Raw genomic sequence first — 18,055 nt, 5'->3', positions numbered from 1 at the left:
TACACAAGGCCTCTCCGCTACACCAGGCCTCTCCGCTACACATGGCCTCTCCGCTACACCCTGCCTCTCCGCTACACATGGCCTCTCCGCTACACCTGGCCTCTCCGCTACACCTGGCCTCTCCGCTACACATGGCCTCTCCGCTACACATGGCCTCTCCGCTACACATGGCCTCTCCGCTACACATGGCCTCTCCGCTACACCTGGCCTCTCCGCTACACATGGCCTCTCCGCTACACCAGGCCTCTCCGCTACACATGGCCTCTCCGCTACACCCTGCCTCTCCGCTACACATGGCCTCTCCGCTACACCTGGCCTCTCCGCTACACCTGGCCTCTCCGCTACACATGGCCTCTCCACTACACCCTGCCTCTCCGCTACACATGGCCTCTCCGCTACACCAGGCCTCTCCACTGCACCAGGCCTCTCCGCTACACCTGGCCTCTCCACTACACATGGCCTCTCCACTACACCAGGCCTCTCCGCTACACATGGCCTCTCCGCTACACATGGCCTCTCCACTACACATGGCCTCTCCGCTACACATGGCCTCTCCACTACACCAGGCCTCTCCGCTACACATGGCCTCTCCGCTACACATGGCCTCTCCACTACACCAGGCCTCTCCGCTACACATGGCCTCTCCACTACACCAGGCCTCTCCGCTACACCCTGCCTCTCCGCTACACATGGCATCTCTGCTACACATGGCCTCTCCACTACACCAGGCCTCTCCGCTACACATGGCCTCTCCGCTACACCCTGCCTCTCCGCTACACATGGCCTCTCCGCTACACATGGCCTCTCCGCTACACCAGGCCTCTCCGCTACACATGGCCTCTCCGCTACACCCTGCCTCTCCGCTACACATGGCCTCTCCGCTACACATGGCCTCTCCGCTACACATTGCCTCTCCACTACACCAGGCCTCTCCGCTACACATGGCCTCTCCGCTACACCAGGCCTCTCCGCTACACATGGCCTCTCCACTACACCCTGCCTCTCCACTACACCAGGCCTCTCCGCTACACATGGCCTCTCCGCTACACATGGCCTCTCCACTACACCAGGCCTCTCCACTACACCAGGCCTCTCCGCTACACATGGCCTCTCCACTACACCAGGCCTCTCCACTACACCAGGCCTCTCCACTACACCAGGCCTCTCCGCTACACATGGCCTCTCCACTACACCAGGCCTCTCCGCTACACATGGCCTCTCCACTACACCAGGCCTCTCCACTACACCAGGCCTCTCTACTACACCAGGCCTCTCCGCTACACATGGCATCTCCACTACACCAGGCCTCTCCGCTACACCAGGCCTCTCCACTACACATGGCCTCTCCGCTACACATGGCCTCTCCACTACACCAGGCCTCTCCACTACACCAGGCCTCTCCACTACACCAGGCCTCTCCGCTACACATGGCCTCTCCACTGCACCAGGCCTCTCCACTACACATGGCCTCTCCGCTACACATGGCCTCTCCGCTACACCAGGCCTCTCCACTACACCAGGCCTCTCCACTACACATGGCCTCTCCACTACACCAGGCCTCTCCACTACACATGGCCTCTCCGCTACACATGGCCTCTCTGCTACACATGGCCTCTCCGCTACACCAGGCCTCTCCACTACACATGGCCTCTCCGCTACACCAGGCCTCTCCACTACACATGGCCTCTCCGCTACACCCTGCCTCTCCACTACACATGGCCTCTCCGCTACACCAGGCCTCTCCGCTACACCAGGCCTCTCCACTACACATGGCCTCTCCGCTACACATGGCCTCTCCGCTACACATGGCCTCTCCACTACACCAGGCCTCTCCACTACACCAGGCCTCTCCGCTACACATGGCCTCTCCACTACACCAGGCCTCTCCACTACACCAGGCCTCTCCACTACACCAGGCCTCTCCGCTACACATGGCCTCTCCACTACACCAGGCCTCTCCGCTACACATGGCCTCTCCGCTACACCAGGCCTCTCCACTACACATGGCCTCTCCGCTACACCAGGCCTCTCCACTACACATGGCCTCTCCGCTACACCCTGCCTCTCCACTACACATGGCCTCTCCGCTACACCAGGCCTCTCCGCTACACCAGGCCTCTCCACTACACATGGCCTCTCCACTACACATGGCCTCTCCGCTACACATGGCCTCTCCACTACACCAGGCCTCTCCACTACACCAGGCCTCTCCGCTACACATGGCCTCTCCACTACACCAGGCCTCTCCACTACACCAGGCCTCTCCACTACACCAGGCCTCTCCGCTACACATGGCCTCTCCACTACACCAGGCCTCTCCACTACACCAGGCCTCTCCACTACACCAGGCCTCTCCGCTACACATGGCCTCTCCACTACACCAGGCCTCTCCGCTACACCAGGCCTCTCCGCTACACATGGCCTCTCCGCTACACATGGCCTCTCCACTACACCAGGCCTCTCCACTACACCAGGCCTCTCCACTACACCAGGCCTCTCCACTACACCAGGCCTCTCCGCTACACATGGCCTCTCCACTGCACCAGGCCTCTCCACTACACATGGCCTCTCCGCTACACATGGCCTCTCCGCTACACATGGCCTCTCCACTACACCAGGCCTCTCCACTACACATGGCCTCTCCACTACACCAGGCCTCTCCACTACACATGGCCTCTCCGCTACACATGGCCTCTCTGCTACACATGGCCTCTCCGCTACACCAGGCCTCTCCACTACACATGGCCTCTCCGCTACACCAGGCCTCTCCACTACACATGGCCTCTCCGCTACACCCTGCCTCTCCACTACACATGGCCTCTCCGCTACACCAGGCCTCTCCGCTACACCAGGCCTCTCCACTACACATGGCCTCTCCGCTACACATGGCCTCTCCACTACACATGGCCTCTCCGCTACACATGGCCTCTCCGCTACACATGGCCTCTCCACTACACATGACCTCTCCACTACACATGGCCTCTCCACTACACCAGGCCTCTCCGCTACACCAGGCCTCTCCGCTACACCTGGCCTCTCTGCTACACATGGCCTCTCCGCTACACATGGCCTCTCTGCTACACATGGCCTCTCCGCTACACATGGCCTCTCCACTACACCAGGCCTCTCCACTACACATGGCCTCTCCGCTACACATGGCCTCTCCGCTACACCAGGCCTCTCCACTACACATGGCCTCTCCGCTACACATGGCCTCTCCGCTACACCAGGCCTCTCCACTACACATGGCCTCTCCACTACACCAGGCCTCTCCGCTACACATGGCCTCTCCGCTACACATGGCCTCTCCACTGCACCAGGCCTCTCCGCTACACATGGCCTCTCTGCTACACATGGCCTCTCTGCTACACCTGGCCTCTCTGCTACACATGGCCTCTCCACTACACATGGCCTCTCTGCTACACATGGCCTCTCCGCTACACATGGCCTCTCTGCTACACCTGGCCTCTCCACTACACATGGCCTCTCTGCTACACATGGCCTCTCTGCTACACCTGGCCTCTCCACTACACATGGCCTCTCCACTACACCAGGCCTCTCCGCTACACATGGCCTCTCCACTACACCAGGCCTCTCCGCTACACATGGCCTCTCTGCTACACCTGGCCTCTCCACTACACATGGCCTCTCTGCTACACCTGGCCTCTCCACTACACATGGCCTCTCTGCTACACATGGCCTCTCTGCTACACCTGGCCTCTCCACTACACATGGCCTCTCCACTACACCAGGCCTCTCCGCTACACATGGCCTCTCCACTACACCAGGCCTCTCCGCTACACATGGCCTCTCCGCTACACATGGCCTCTCTGCTACACATGGCCTCTCTGCTACACCTGGCCTCTCCACTACACATGGCCTCTCCGCTACACCAGGCCTCTCCGCTACACATGGCCTCTCTGCTACACATGGCCTCTCCGCTACACATGGCCTCTCTGCTACACATGGCCTCTCCGCTACACCAGGCCTCTCCACTACCTGTCAACTACTCCTCTATCTAGTAGATTTAGATGGAAAATTGGTGCAGATTTGAATGATATGTGTTGTATGATTGCCAGTAAACTTATTGTAGATCTGGACAAACCTACAACTATTGTCACTATGGATAGATGGCAGGATAGACAGTTGACTGGTAGATTACATTGACCTGTGGGATAGTAAGCACATGGAAAACCATAGTACATAAGGGAAGTACCAAAACACCTTGATAGGGGCCCTCGTATTGAGGGTCAGCGTAGCGGTGGTGATGCTGCCAACCCTCACCACCTGGGAGGCGGCCCGTCAGGAAATCCAGGATCCAGTTGCAGAGGGAGGTGTTTAGTCCCAGGGTCCAGAGCTTTGTTGATGAGCTTCGTGGCCACTATGGTGTAGTCACTGAACAGCATTCTCACATTGGTATTTCTCTTATCTAGGTAGGTGTAGCAGTGTTGAGTGCAAATTGAGATTTTGTCATCTACGGATCTGTTGGAGTGGGTCTATGGTGTCTGGGATGATGGAGTTGCTGCGTGCCATAACCAGCCTTTCAGAGCACTTCATGATTACAGATGTGAATGCTACAGGGCGGTAGTCATTGTGGCAGTTAGCCTATAGCTTGAGACATCTGTTGAATACAGACTGGGACAAGGAGAGGTGGAAAATGACTGTGAATATGCCTGCCAGCTGTCCTGCGCATGCTCTGAGAACGTGCCCTGGAATACCGTCCGGCCCCACTGCCTTGCAAGTGTTGACCTGCTTAAAAAACATACTCATGTCTGCCTCGGAGAGCGAGATCACCCAGTTCCCTGGTTTGGCGGGGGCCCTCATGCACGGCTCAGTGTTGTTTTTGTCAAAGTGCGCATAAAATGCATTGAGTTCATCTGGTAGAAAGGCATCATTGGGCAGATCATGGCTGTATGTTCTATTGTAAACCTTAGTGGACTGTAGCCCCTGCCCCATGCATCGGGTATCGGAGCCTGTCTAACAGGATTCCACCTTGTCTTTTTGCTTGTTTGATGGCTCTGTGGAGGTCATAGCAGGTTGTTCATGTCCTCAGCCGTAGCCTCGGGGTTGGCTGCGACAAATCTGTGTATCTAACATAACATACATAACATAGGAATCATTACAGAATGCCTTGTCTGACCTCTAATACAGTATATTAGGCCCAGCCTTTGGAACTTTGGTTTCCTAGATATGACTAGTATTTCATAGCATAGTGATTTGATTTGATTTGATTTACATTATGATATATTCAATTGATTTGGATACTGCTTTAGAGCAGATTTCTGTCAGTATTAGTAAAGATGTGATCAATAGATGTGAATGATTTCAATCCTGTGCTGTTTATAACTACCCTGGTAGATTAACTGAATCTGAACCAGGTTGCAGGCACTGGTTACAGTTTTAAGCTTTTTATTGAGTGGGCAGCTTCATGAAAGCCAGTCATTATTTAGGTCATCCCAAAAAATATACCTCTTTGTAAATAGCACATACATTATCAAGCCCATCACACATATTATCCAGATAATGTCATGTTTTCTGTAAGTGTTTGATAGCAAAAAGGAGGTAATGGTGATTTTAGGTATTTGATTAACAGCCGATTGCTCTGAAAATAGATTGTCAATATTTAATATGCATTGTTAAATGTTGTTTTGGTTGTTTACAAATTATTTTTTTTTAGCTTCTTTGTCGATAATTGTGAAATAGAGTTTCAAACTCTGCACATCTCCTGAATACCACATGCAAATGAATTTACTGCTATAGTACTTTACAGATGTACTTTAAGGTGTACTTAAAAAAGAACTAGGACTGTCAAATAATTGAAGACCAGGCCATTGACAAGGCACAACTACACATATTTGATTGATTTCAAGTGGTCCTCTTGGTTTGCTGGATGCTGTGCACTTCATCAAGTAGCATATACAGTACCGCTCTTCAAAAGGTGCTCGTAGCAGGAAATAGAGAGGAGAGAGTACCGCTCTCCTCCAGTTACATATCATGGCTATATTCTCGTGCCGTTGCTCTGCGAAATTGCAGTGATTCCTGTCAGTCAGATGTGTTTATCAAGCAATGAGATACAACAGAAAACAGAACAGCGAACAGAACAGCGAACAGAACAGCTAACAACTAACAGAACAGCGAACAGAACAGCAAACAGAACAGCGAACAGAACAGCGAACAGAACAGCGAACAGAACAGCGAACAGAACAGCGAACAGAACAGCTAACAGCTAACAGAACAGCGAACAGAACAGCGAACAGAACAGCGAACAGAACAGCGAACAGAACAGCGAACAGAACAGCATGAACCCATAGAACTCCTCTTTACCAGATATACACTGAGTGTACAAAACACTAGGAACACCTTCCTAATATTGATTGTTTGCCTCAATTCATCGTGGCATGGACTCTACAAAGTGACTCTACCAAGTGAAAGTGTTCCACAGGGATGCTGGCCCGTGTTGACTCCAATTCTCCCCCACAGTTGTGTCAAGTTGGCTGGATGTCCTTTGGGTGGTGGAACATTCTTGATACACACAGGAAACTGTTGAAAAAACATCGGCGTTGCAGTTCTTAACACGAACTGATGCACCTGGCACCTACTTCCATACTCCATTTCAAAGGCACTTACTTACAAGCTCTTAATTAACCAGCAATGCAATTTAAAGTGTTAAGTGTTAAGAAAGTAATTAACAAATAAACTGAAGTAAACAATACATTAAAATATATATATATATATATATTTAAAAAATAAAATAATAATAATTAAAGAGCAACAATAAAATAACAGTAACGAGGCTATATACAAGGGGTACCGGTACAGAGTCGATGTGCAGGGGCACAGGTTAGTCGACATTATTGAGGTAATATGTACAGTACAGCACATGTAGGTAGAGGTAAAGTGGCTCTGCATAGAAAATAAACAGAGAATAGCAGCACCATAAAAATGGGAGTTTAATGCAAATAGTCCAGGTAGTCATTTGGTTAGCTGTTCAGGAGTCTTATGGCTTGGACCTAGACTTGGCGCTCCGGTACCGCTTGCCGTGTGGTAGCAGACAAAACAGAGATGTTAGTTCTAGGTCCCTAAAAACTGTGGCGTACAGCAGGTCAGCCACCAGGGGGAGACTCGTCTAGGCCTGGTGACAGATGGAGCATACATCACGAGGCGATGGCTCCATCTACTGGACGTGCCAGGTCACGACGGGCTCTCCGGACAGGACTAATTGGGGATGATTGGGGATCGGTGAGTAATCAAGGGCTGATTGCTGATCATTTCTGATCTGTGTAAATGTTTTGACCCAACCTCCTGGTCTGCCACAAGTGGTGGAGAATGCGGGCATTTGACAACGTGGTCAGATCAGGTTTGACTTTTACGCTGCATCAGCATGGACGAGTTGATAGCTCAGTTCGTCCGGGCCCAACAAGCTCAACAGGCAGTTCAGGAACGAACGCTGGATGAACAGCGGCTACAAAACGTCCACCTCATTGAGGAAATCAAGAAGCTGCAAGGAGGAGCGTCTACTGAATCACATCCAAACCAGTTTTTAAATCAAGCTAACAGAAGATGACGACATCGAAACCTACCTCTGTACGTTTGAAAGGACAGCACTATGGGAAGGATGGCCAAGGCAGAAGTGGGCCAGTCTGCTGGCCCCGTTCCTCTCTGGGAATGCCCAAAAGGCGTATTGGGACCTGAACGATGAACAGGCGGCTAACTACGACGGACTCAAACAGTAGATACTCAGCCGCTACGAGTACAGCCTGGCCCATCGGGCTCAACTGTTCCACAACTGGAGGTTCATAGCCGACGCATCCCCCCGAGCCCAGATGAGTGACCTACTGCGCGTCACCAGGGCATGGCTCCTAACCAACGTACCCACCCTCTCCAACCTAGACAAAGGGGTCCAGGATCGCATCCTATGGGCACAACCCCATGACATGAAGAGGGCAGCGAGTCTATGCATGCCCCAGACCTTGGAGGGCCTCCTGGAAGCAGTGGAGACGCATCAGAACACTTAGGCTCTGCTGAGTGGGAGCCGGACCAAGTCGCCGACCCATTCAAGGAGTCGGAAGGACAGTCCCATTGCTGGGTACACCGAACCGACAGTCGGCAGGGCCAAAGGACCGCAAACCCGTGGAGAGACGGCTGGGTTAGGGCTGACCCGCCACCGACGACCCCAGGTACATGGAGACCAAAGGAGGTGTTTTGAGTGTGGCGCCCGGGGGGCACATTGCCTGGAATTGCCAGGCTCGAGAGGAGTATATGCTATCAGCAAGCCCCGGAAGCGAGGTGGGTCATGCAGTGAACTACGTCACCTCCTGCTGGGCACACCATGAATCAACTGCACCCATGGACAGCAGTCCCGGACCAGCTACTACCCCACCTAATATTCTCAATCCAAGAAGTACCCTAGTCCTCCGCCACGCGGCCTACTGGACCTCGCCAAGGAGGTGTGGGAAGCCCAGCCGACCCCATTACGCAGCGTGTTAGAGCACGTGGAGACGATGAGGGAGCGGATGACAGCCATATGGGCACAACCCCATGACATGAAGAGGGCAGCGAGTCTATGCACGCCCCAGACCTTGGAGGGCCTCCTGGAAGTAGTGGAGACGCATCAGAACACTTAGGCTCTGCTGAGTGGGAGCCGGACCAAGTCGCCGACCCATTCAAGGAGTCGGAAGGACAGTCCCACGGCCTAAAGTAAGTTCCTGGCAACTAATGGGGATCCATAATAAACCCCAGGAAGAGTAGCTGCTGCCTTGGCAGAAACTAATGGGGATCCATAATAAACCCCAGGAAGAGTAGCTGCTGCCTTGGCAGGAACTAATGGGGATCCATAATAAACCCCAGGAAGAGTAGCTGCTGCCTTGGAAGGAACTAATGGCGATACATAATAAACCCCAGGAAGAGTAGCTGCTGCTTTGGCAGGAACTAATGGGGATCCATAGTAAACCCCAGGAAGAGTAGCTGCTACCTTGACAGGAACTAATGGGGATCCATAATAAACCCCAGGAAGAGTAGCTGCTGCCTTGGCAGGAACTAATGGGGATCCGTAGTCAGCCCCAGGAAGAGTAGTTGCTGCCTTGGCAGGAACTAATGGGGATCCATAATAAACCCCAGGAAGATTAGCTGCTGCCTTGACAGGAACTAATGGGGATCCAAAATAAACCCCAGGAAGAGTAGCTGCTGCCTTGGCAGGAACTAATGGGGATCCGTAGTCAACCCCAGGAAGAGTAGGTTCTGCCTTGGCAGGAACTAATGGGGAACCATAATAAAACCCAGGAAGAGTAGCTGCTACCTTGACAGGAACTAATGGGGATCCATAATAAACCCCAGGAAGAGTAGCTGCTGCCTTGGCAGGAACTAATGGGGATCCGTAGTCAGCCCCAGGAAGAGTAGTTGCTGCCTTGGCAGGAACTAATGGGGATCCATAATAAACCCCAGGAAGATTAGCTGCTGCCTTGGCAGGAACTAATGGGGATCCATAATAAACCCCAGGAAGATTAGCTGCTGCCTTGGCAGGAACTAATGGGGATCCGTAGTCAACCCCAGGAAGAGTATGTTCTGCCTTGGCAGGAACTAATGGGGAACCATAATAAAACCCAGGAAGAGTAGTCGCTGCCTTGGCAGGAACTAATGGGGATCCATAATAAACCCCAGGAAGATTAGTTGCTGCCTGGGCAGAAACTAATGGGGATCCATAATAAACCCCAGGAAGAGTAGTTGCTGCCTTGGAAGGAACTAATGGCGATCCATAATAAACCCTGGGAAGAGTAGCTGCTGCTTTGGCAGGAACTAATGGGGATCCATAATAAACCCCAGGAAGAGTAGCTGCTGCCTTGGCAGGAACAAATGGGGATCCGTAGTCAACCCCAGGAAGAGTAGTTGCTGCCTTGGCAGGAACTAATGGAGATCCATAATAAAACCCAGGAAGAGTAGTTGCTGCCTTGGCAGGAACTAACGGGGATCCATAATAAACCCCAGGAATAGTAGCTGCTGCCTTGGCAGGAACTAATGGGGATCCGTAGTCAACCCCAGGAAGAGTAGTTGCTGCCTTGGCAGGATCTAATGGAGATCCATAATAAAACCCAGGAAGAGTAGTTGCTGCCTTGGCAGGAACTAACGGGGATCCATAATAAACCCCAGGAATAGTAGCTGCTGCCTTGGCAGGAACTAATGGGGATCCATAATAAACCCCCAGGAAGGGTAGCTGCTGCTTTGGCAGGATCTAAAGGGGATCCAAAATAAATTCCAGGAAGAGTAGCTGCTGCCTTGGCAGGAACTAATGGGGATCCATAATAAACCCCAAGAAGAGTAGCTGCTGCCTTGGCAGGAACTAATGGGGATCCATAATAAACCCCAGGAAGAGTAGCTGCTGCTTTGGCAGGAACTAAGGGGGATCCATAATAAAATCCAGGAAGAGTTGCTGCTGCCTTGGCAGGAACTAATGGGGATCCATAACAAACCCCAGGAAAAGTAGCTGCTGCCTAGGCAGAAACTAATGGGGATCCATAATAAACCCCAGGAAGAGTAGTTGTTGCCTTGGCAGGAACTAATGACGATCCATAATAAACCCCAGGAAGAGTAGTTGCTGCCTTGGCAGGAACTAATGGGGATCCATAATAAACCCCAGGAAGAGTAGCTGCTGCCTTGGAAGGAACTAATGGCGATCCATAATAAACCCCAGGAAGAGTAGCTGCTGCTTTGGCAGGAACTAATGGGGATCCATAGTAAACCCCAGGAAGAGTAGCTGCTGCCTTGACAGGAACTAATGGGGATCCATAATAAACCCCAGGAAGAGTAGCTGCTGCCTTGGCAGGAACTAATGGGGATCCGTAGTCAACCCCAGGAAGAGTAGTTGCTGCCTTGGCAGGAACTAATGGGGATCCATAATAAACCCCAGGAAGAGTAGCTGCTGCCTTGACAGGAACTAATGGGGATCCATAATAAACCCCAGGAAGAGTAGCTGCTGCCTTGGCAGGAACTAATGGGGATCCGTAGTCAACCCCAGGAAGAGTAGGTTCTGCCTTGGCAGGAACTAATGGGGATCCATAATAAAACCAAGGAAGAGTAGTTGCTGCCTTGGCAGGAACTAATGGGGATCCATAATAAACCCCAGGAAGAGTAGTTGCTGCCTGGGCAGGAACGAATGGGGATCCATAATAAACCCCAGGAAGAGTAGTTGCTGCCTAGGAAGGAACTAATGGCGATCCATAATAAACCCCGGGAAGAGTAGCTGCTGCTTTGGCAGGAACTCTTGGGGATCCATAGTAAACCCCAGGAAGAGTAGCTGCTGCCTTGACAGGAACTAATGGGGATCCATAATAAACCCAGGAAGAGTAGCTGCTGCCTTGGCAGGAACAAATGGGGATCCATAGTCAACCCCAGGAAGAGTAGTTGCTGCCTTGGCAGGAACTAATGGGGATCCATAATAAAACCCAGGAAGAGTAGTTGCTGCCTTGGCAGGAACTAACGGGGATCCATAATAAACCCCAGTAATAGTAGCTGCTGCCTTGGCAGGAACTAATGGGGATCCATAATAAACCCCAGGAAGAGTAGCTGCTGCTTTGGCAGGATCTAAGGGGGATCCATAATAAATTCCAGGAAGAGTAGCTGCTGCCTTGGCAGGAACTAATGGGGATCCATAATAAACCCCAGGAAGAGTAGCTGCTGCTTTGGCAGGAACTAAGGGGGATCCATAATAAACCCCAGGAAGAGTAGTTGCTGCCTTGGCAGGAACTAATGGAGAGCCATAATAAAACCCAGGAAGAGTAGTTGCTGCCTTGGCAGGAACTAACGGGGATCCATAATAAACCCCAGGAATAGTAGCTGCTGCCTTGGCAGGAACTAATGGGGATCCATAATAAACCCCAGGAGTAGTAGCTGCTGCCTTGGCAGGAACTAATGGGGATCCATAATAAACCCCCAGGAAGGGTAGCTGCTGCTTTGGCAGGATCTAAGGGGGATCCAAAATAAATTCCAGGAAGAGTAGCTGCTGCCTTGGCAGGAACTAATGGGGATCCATAATAAACCCCAAGAAGAGTAGCTGCTGCCTTGGCAGGAACTAATGGGGATCCATAATAAACCCCAGGAAGAGTAGCTGCTGCTTTGGCAGGAACTAAGGGGGATCCATAATAAACTCCAGGAAGAGTTGCTGCTGCCTTGGCAGGAACTAATGGGGATCCATAACAAACCCCAGGAAAAGTAGCTGCTGCCTTGGCAGGAACTAATGGGGATCCATAATAAACCCCAAGAAGAGTAGCTGCTGCCTTGGCAGGAACTAATGGGGATCCATAATAAACCCCAGGAAGAGTAGTTGCTGCCTTGGCAGGAACTAATGACGATCCATAATAAACCCCAGGAAGAGTAGTTGCTGCCTTGGCAGGAACTAATGGGGATCCATAATAAACCCCAGGAAGAGTAGCTGCTGCCTTGGAAGGAACTAATGGCGATCCATAATAAACCCCAGGAAGAGTAGCTGCTGCTTTGGCAGGAACTAATGGGGATCCATATTAAACCCCAGGAAGAGTAGCTGCTGCCTTGACAGGAACTAATGGGGATCCATAATAAACCCCAGGAAGAGTAGCTGCTGCCTTGGCAGGAACTAATGGGGATCCGTAGTCAACCCCAGGAAGAGTAGTTGCTGCCTTGGCAGGAACTAATGGGGATCCATAATAAACCCCAGGAAGAGTAGCTGCTGCCTTGACAGGAACTAATGGGGATCCATAATAAACCCCAGGAAGAGTAGCTGCTGCCTTGGCAGGAACTAATGGGGATCCGTAGTCAACCCCAGGAAGAGTAGGTTCTGCCTTGGCAGGAACTAATGGGGATCCATAATAAAACCAAGGAAGAGTAGTTGCTGCCTTGGCAGGAACTAATGGGGATCCATAATAAACCGCAGGAAGAGTAGTTGCTGCCTGGGCAGGAACGAATGGGGATCCATAATAAACCCCAGGAAGAGTAGTTGCTGCCTAGGAAGGAACTAATGGCGATCCATAATAAACCCCGGGAAGAGTAGCTGCTGCTTTGGCAGGAACTCTTGGGGATCCATAGTAAACCCCAGGAAGAGTAGCTGCTGCCTTGACAGGAACTAATGGGGATCCATAATAAACCCAGGAAGAGTAGCTGCTGCCTTGGCAGGAACAAATGGGGATCCGTAGTCAACCCCAGGAAGAGTAGTTGCTGCCTTGGCAGGAACTAATGGGGATCCATAATAAAACCCAGGAAGAGTAGTTGCTGCCTTGGCAGGAACTAACGGGGATCCATAATAAACCCCAGTAATAGTAGCTGCTGCCTTGGCAGGAACTAATGGGGATCCATAATAAACCCCAGGAAGAGTAGCTGCTGCTTTGGCAGGATCTAAGGGGGATCCATAATAAATTCCAGGAAGAGTAGCTGCTGCCTTGGCAGGAACTAATGGGGATCCATAATAAACCCCAGGAAGAGTAGCTGCTGCTTTGGCAGGAACTAAGGGGGATCCATAATAAACTCCAGGAAGAGTTGCTGCTGCCTTGGCAGGAACTAATGACGATCCATAATAAACCCTGGGAAGAGTAGCTGCTGCTTTGGCAGGAACTAATGGGGATCCATAATAAACCCCAGGAAGAGTAGCTGCTGCCTTGGCAGGAACAAATGGGGATCCGTAGTCAACCCCAGGAAGAGTAGTTGCTGCCTTGGCAGGAACTAATGGAGATCCATAATAAAACCCAGGAAGAGTAGTTGCTGCCTTGGCAGGAACTAACGGGGATCCATAATAAACCCCAGGAAGAGTAGTTGCTGCCTGGGCAGGAACGAATGGGGATCCATAATAAACCCCAGGAAGAGTAGTTGCTGCCTTGGAAGGAACTAATGGCGATCCATAATAAACCCTGGGAAGAGTAGCTGCTGCTTTGGCAGGAACTAATGGGGATCCATAATAAACCCCAGGAAGAGTAGCTGCTGCCTTGGCAGGAACAAATGGGGATCCGTAGTCAACCCCAGGAAGAGTAGTTGCTGCCTTGGCAGGAACTAATGGAGATCCATAATAAAACCCAGGAAGAGTAGTTGCTGCCTTGGCAGGAACTAACGGGGATCCATAATAAACCCCAGGAATAGTAGCTGCTGCCTTGGCAGGAACTAATGGGGATCCGTAGTCAACCCCAGGAAGAGTAGTTGCTGCCTTGGCAGGAACTAATGGAGATCCATAATAAAACCCAGGAAGAGTAGTTGCTGCCTTGGCAGGAACTAACGGGGATCCATAATAAACCCCAGGAATAGTAGCTGCTGCCTTGGCAGGAACTAATGGGGATCCATAATAAACCCCAGGAGTAGTAGCTGCTGCCTTGGCAGGAACTAATGGGGATCCATAATAAACCCCCAGGAAGGGTAGCTGCTGCTTTGGCAGGATCTAAGGGGGATCCAAAATAAATTCCAGGAAGAGTAGCTGCTGCCTTGGCAGGAACTAATGGGGATCCATAATAAACCCCAAGAAGAGTAGCTGCTGCCTTGGCAGGAACTAATGGGGATCCATAATAAACCCCAGGAAGAGTAGCTGCTGCTTTGGCAGGAACTAAGGGGGATCCATAATAAAATCCAGGAAGAGTTGCTGCTGCCTTGGCAGGAACTAATGGGGATCCATAACAAACCCCAGGAAAAGTAGCTGCTGCCTTGGCAGAAACTAATGGGGATCCATAATAAACCCCAGGAAGAGTAGTTGCTGCCTTGGCAGGAACTAATGACGATCCATAATAAACGCCAGGAAGAGTAGTTGCTGCCTTGGCAGGAACTAATTGGGATCCATAATAAACCCCAGGAAGAGTAGCTGCTGCCTTGGAAGGAACTAATGGCGATCCATAATAAACCCCAGGAAGAGTAGCTGCTGCTTTGGCAGGAACTAATGGGGATCCATAGTAAACCCCAGGAAGAGTAGCTGCTGCCTTGACAGGAACTAATGGGGATCCATAATAAACCCCAGGAAGAGTAGCTGCTGCCTTGGCAGGAACTAATGGGGATCCGTAGTCAACCCCAGGAAGAGTAGTTGCTGCCTTGGCAGGAACTAATGGGGATCCATAATAAACCCCAGGAAGAGTAGCTGCTGCCTTGACAGGAACTAATGGGGATCCATAATAAACCCCAGGAAGAGTAGCTGCTGCCTTGGCAGGAACTAATGGGGATCCGTAGTCAACCCCAGGAAGAGTAGGTTCTGCCTTGGCAGGAACTAATGGGGATCCATAATAAAACCAAGGAAGAGTAGTTGCTGCCTTGGCAGGAACTAATCGGGAATCCATAATAAACCCCAGGAAGAGTAGTTGCTGCCTGGGCAGGAACGAATGGGGATCCATAATAAACCCCAGGAAGAGTAGTTGCTGCCTAGGAAGGAACTAATGGCGATCCATAATAAACCCCGGGAAGAGTAGCTGCTGCTTTGGCAGGAACTCTTGGGGATCCATAGTAAACCCCAGGAAGAGTAGCTGCTGCCTTGACAGGAACTAATGGGGATCCATAATAAACCCAGGAAGAGTAGCTGCTGCCTTGGCAGGAACAAATGGGGATCCATAGTCAACCCCAGGAAGAGTAGTTGCTGCCTTGGCAGGAACTAATGGGGATCCATAATAAAACCCAGGAAGAGTAGTTGCTGCCTTGGCAGGAACTAACGGGGATCCATAATAAACCCCAGTAATAGTAGCTGCTGCCTTGGCAGGAACTAATGGGGATCCATAATAAACCCCAGGAAGAGTAGCTGCTGCTTTGGCAGGATCTAAGGGGGATCCATAATAAATTCCAGGAAGAGTAGCTGCTGCCTTGGCAGGAACTAATGGGGATCCATAATAAACCCCAGGAATAGTAGCTGCTGCCTTGGCAGGAACTAATGGGGATCCGTAGTCAACCCCAGGAAGAGTAGTTGCTGCCTTGGCAGGAACTAATGGAGATCCATAATAAAACCCAGGAAGAGTAGTTGCTGCCTTGGCAGGAACTAACGGGGATCCATAATAAACCCCAGGAATAGTAGCTGCTGCCTTGGCAGGAACTAATGGGGATCCATAATAAACCCCAGGAGTAGTAGCTGCTGCCTTGGCAGGAACTAATGGGGATCCATAATAAACCCCCAGGAAGGGTAGCTGCTGCTTTGGCAGGATCTAAGGGGGATCCAAAATAAATTCCAGGAAGAGTAGCTGCTGCCTTGGCAGGAACTAATGGGGATCCATAATAAACCCCAAGAAGAGTAGCTGCTGCCTTGGCAGGAACTAATGGGGATCCATAATAAACCCCAGGAAGAGTAGCTGCTGCTTTGGCAGGAACTAAGGGGGATCCATAATAAAATCCAGGAAGAGTTGCTGCTGCCTTGGCAGGAACTAATGGGGATCCATAACAAACCCCAGGAAAAGTAGCTGCTGCCTTGGCAGAAACTAATGGGGATCCATAATAAACCCCAGGAAGAGTAGTTGCTGCCTTGGCAGGAACTAATGACGATCCATAATAAACGCCAGGAAGAGTAGTTGCTGCCTTGGCAGGAACTAATTGGGATCCATAATAAACCCCAGGAAGAGTAGCTGCTGCCTTGGAAGGAACTAATGGCGATCCATAATAAACCCCAGGAAGAGTAGCTGCTGCTTTGGCAGGAACTAATGGGGATCCATAGTAAACCCCAGGAAGAGTAGCTGCTGCCTTGACAGGAACTAATGGGGATCCATAATAAACCCCAGGAAGAGTAGCTGCTGCCTTGGCAGGAACTAATGGGGATCCGTAGTCAACCCCAGGAAGAGTAGTTGCTGCCTTGGCAGGAACTAATGGGGATCCATAATAAACCCCAGGAAGAGTAGCTGCTGCCTTGACAGGAACTAATGGGGATCCATAATAAACCCCAGGAAGAGTAGCTGCTGCCTTGGCAGGAACTAATGGGGATCCGTAGTCAACCCCAGGAAGAGTAGGTTCTGCCTTGGCAGGAACTAATGGGGATCCATAATAAAACCAAGGAAGAGTAGTTGCTGCCTTGGCAGGAACTAATCGGGAATCCATAATAAACCCCAGGAAGAGTAGTTGCTGCCTGGGCAGGAACGAATGGGGATCCATAATAAACCCCAGGAAGAGTAGTTGCTGCCTAGGAAGGAACTAATGGCGATCCATAATAAACCCCGGGAAGAGTAGCTGCTGCTTTGGCAGGAACTCTTGGGGATCCATAGTAAACCCCAGGAAGAGTAGCTGCTGCCTTGACAGGAACTAATGGGGATCCATAATAAACCCAGGAAGAGTAGCTGCTGCCTTGGCAGGAACAAATGGGGATCCATAGTCAACCCCAGGAAGAGTAGTTGCTGCCTTGGCAGGAACTAATGGGGATCCATAATAAAACCCAGGAAGAGTAGTTGCTGCCTTGGCAGGAACTAACGGGGATCCATAATAAACCCCAGTAATAGTAGCTGCTGCCTTGGCAGGAACTAATGGGGATCCATAATAAACCCCAGGAAGAGTAGCTGCTGCTTTGGCAGGATCTAAGGGGGATCCATAATAAATTCCAGGAAGAGTAGCTGCTGCCTTGGCAGGAACTAATGGGGATCCATAATAAACCCCAGGAAGAGTAGCTGCTGCTTTGGCAGGAACTAAGGGGGATCCATAATAAACCCCAGGAAGAGTAGTTGCTGCCTTGGCAGGAACTAATGGAGATCCATAATAAAACCCAGGAAGAGTAGTTGCTGCCTTGGCAGGAACTAACGGGGATCCATAATAAACCCCAGGAATAGTAGCTGCTGCCTTGGCAGGAACTAATGGGGATCCATAATAAACCCCAGGAGTAGTAGCTGCTGCCTTGGCAGGAACTAATGGGATCCATAATAAACCCCCAGGAAGGGTAGCTGCTGCTTTGGCAGGATCTAAGGGGGATCCAAAATAAATTCCAGGAAGAGTAGCTGCTGCCTTGGCAGGAACTAATGGGGATCCATAATAAACCCCAAGAAGAGTAGCTGCTGCCTTGGCAGGAACTAATGGGGATCCATAATAAACCCCAGGAAGAGTAGCTGCTGCTTTGGCAGGAACTAAGGGGGATCCATAATAAACTCCAGGAAGAGTTGCTGCTGCCTTGGCAGGA

The sequence above is a fragment of the Oncorhynchus mykiss genome, chromosome 27 (assembly GCF_013265735.2).
Source record: "Oncorhynchus mykiss isolate Arlee chromosome 27, USDA_OmykA_1.1, whole genome shotgun sequence".
Lineage (NCBI taxonomy): Eukaryota > Metazoa > Chordata > Actinopteri > Salmoniformes > Salmonidae > Oncorhynchus > Oncorhynchus mykiss.
The sequence above is the reverse complement of the archived record's forward strand: the minus strand, read 5'-3'. Positions refer to the sequence as shown.